Genomic DNA, 2,989 nt, shown 5'->3' on the forward strand with positions numbered 1-2,989 from the left:
GGGGGGGAGGTAGCACACTCAGCCTCATACCCCTGTACTATTAGGAACAAGTCTGTTTTTATTTCACCTTTAGTGAATAAGAGAGCAACAGATCATGACATTTTAGTGAATTTAGTTAGTTACTGTGACAACTTTTCCCATTTAGGTACAAACCAGTTTCTTAAAAAATATAAACCAATGTACTACAGTTTTAAAAATGCACAGAAAATTGAGAGAGGTAGCCAACCCGTACTAATGCAGAGGGTAATTTGCCATGTACAAAAAGAAAAAAAGAAGTTTCATTCAGATATCTAGATTCTAAGCTTAGATATGTTTCACATGATTGTCGGTCGTGGCAAACTGGAAAATAATAAACGGGGAGGGTTGGGGGGGGGGATAAGGAATAAGAAATTGGGGGGGGGTGTACAAAAAACAACCTGAAAGTTAATAAGCTGGGGGAGGGGGAGGGGCGCTTTTTCGATACCTTAGAGTGCATCCTGTTTTGGGCCAGGGTTGCCAGATCATCAGACTTCCAGCGTGATATTTGCCATACTGTCAACCCTATTTCAGGATCCTTTGTTCGTTTCTTTTATGGAGAAAGAGACTGGGATAAAAAAGAGTCGGAGAGGGGTGGGGATGGGGGATAGGAGTATTTCATTCTTCGATCTGTTATGTAAATGAAATAATCGTCAAAATGAAATCTTAAGCCACGTAAGCGAAATGAGTTAACCTCATTACTGTTTAATGGAAGCAAAAAATAATAATATAAAATTCGACAGTACGGCACCTCGTTTACGTGTAACTCGCTTAATATAGAATTACAGAACTGTGAAAAAGCCCACCCAAGGCACATCGTGCGATGTGCATGCAGTACAACACCAGTGAGCCAATCGTTTCCGAGCTCGTTTATTTTGTTCTTGAATCTAAACAGAGTTTTCTTACTTGAATCCGATTTCAGTCTTTGGGGTCGGTGGATCGATGAAACCATGAACCGTTCTTCAATGACGCAAATCCAATTTGTAGTGTATAATGATTCTGTCGTATGACTTTCCACTGTTCACATTGCTGCCTTTTCTTTCCGCATCCTTACTATCGTCATTTTCCCTCTACTTCTTTTGTTTGTTTGTCACTCTCTTGTAAACTTGCTTTTCCGGGGTGCCTTGATAGTCAAAGCAGACTTTGTGCTGTTGAGGCAAGAGAGGTGAGCAGAGTAAGCTTGATTCCTCTTTTGGACTTCTCTGTTGACATCCACTTCTTGGCGCTCATATGACTTTATGCAGTTGCGAGCGCTGCAAAACCTTACTAAAACTAAAAACTAACTGTTCACACTGTCCACACCCCCCCCCCAACCCCTCAAAGATCGCAAATCAACAGCTGAACCAGTATTATCACAGTCATTCTTTGTTTTGTCGAGTGTTTGGTGTCATGAGCGGTTTCTGAGTTGCATACGCACGCAGGAGATGAGAGGTCAACCCTCGCGAGAAGATTGAATAATTAATTAATTAATTTTTTAAATCGCAGTTCTCAGTCTCTCTGCTGGGCTGCAATTTTCCACCGAATTCCAGTCATTGCCTTAGTTCAGGGAGGGCACTGCACTGAGTATAACGCCTGCTTAAAATTTTTTCTTACATTGCAATGAGATGGCGCTCATATGACCTTTTGCCGTAAAACCCGCTACTAAAACTAAAAATTGCAATGAGACACAGTCGTGAGTTTTCTTTAACACCTTTTTTCTTGTTGTTCACGCGTCTTGTTTGTTCGATTGACGCTATGAATTTCGGTTTCTTTTATCGTTGCGTTTTGTTTGATTTTGTTGAGTTTGTTGGTGTGTTCTGTGGAATTCTGTTAGGCTTTGTTGGGTTTGTTGAGTTTTCATTTTTTTCGGTGAGGATGGCATTGTGCCAGACTTTTGTCATTATGGTAGTACAGTACAGAAAAGAATAACTAATGAATAAACTCCCCTGTTATTGATCCTTTTGGGGATATTTATTTCAAAATGGTATACCTACTCGTATATACACACACAATAAATCACCAACTCTTTATAACACATAATGTCAGACCATTACAGACAATCTCAGACATACGCTAATGCTGCCGCCCCTATGCAGTGCACTGTACTCCTGGTGTAATGTTTTGTCAATTTACTGGAGGAGAAGACATTACTTAAAGTCCCCCAAGCCCATCGCACCATTCCTTTAAAAAAAAAAAGAAGAAAAGTTAGTTTAAAATGACGTCAGGGCGGCGACCCAAAAGTGTCACCACTGCAAGCAGTGACTCCTGTTGTGCATACTGGGTCACGTAAGCTCCGAGTGGCGGGTTAAAGTTTAATTTTATCCCCCTAATAATGCAAGGCGTTGTGTAATGGTTTGGCTCCTTGACGTGCTCGTAAAAATGTGACTTCAATAAAGATGTATTTTTATCTTATCTTAATTCCGACGTTGGACAGATTATTATGACATCTGTCAGATCAGATGTATTAATTGTTGTTAGGCAATGCTAGAAGCAGCCTGCATTTTACATTTTTGTTACTCTAGAGTGATAAAAAAATGCCGTAATGCTAAAATAGCTACAAATAAGACTAATCTAGACACTATTGTTCTCGCTATATTACACAAACTACGAACACCCATTAAGTAAAAACAAGTAATCTGGTAAATGTAAACTTAAGCCCCCTCCCCACCTTTGTTAGGAACTTATTTGACCTACTCAAAGTACGCTCAACCCAGGTGCCAACTCTCCCTGAGGTCACCTTTGGGTTGTGGTTGGTTGGTGGGTGCTCTGGTGTGATTTGCTCCTTCTTTCCTAAAGTCATCCATCGTCCTAATCTCTCCATATTCTATTTTTTATTTATGTTACTCTCTTGTAACTATTCTAATGGTCTGCACTTATAAGATCTAATTGTGTTTCTAGTGCTGTAAAACTCTTCCCAAAATAAAACTTTTGGGTTGCAGTTACATCGTGAGCGAAAGACTAATTTTATCTTTTAACAATGAGACAGGGGTTGGGG

General features: G+C 40.0%; 1 long non-coding RNA gene across 1 annotated transcript in view; it reads left to right on the forward strand.

Moving 5' to 3' along the window:
• LOC106013221 overlaps positions 1 to 2,989 on the forward strand; it is a 77,267-nt gene that overhangs the window by 17,583 nt on the left and 56,695 nt on the right. The window lies entirely within an intron of this gene.

This window comes from Aplysia californica, unplaced genomic scaffold, assembly GCF_000002075.1.
Source record: "Aplysia californica isolate F4 #8 unplaced genomic scaffold, AplCal3.0 scaffold00727, whole genome shotgun sequence".
Taxonomy (NCBI): domain Eukaryota; kingdom Metazoa; phylum Mollusca; class Gastropoda; order Aplysiida; family Aplysiidae; genus Aplysia; species Aplysia californica.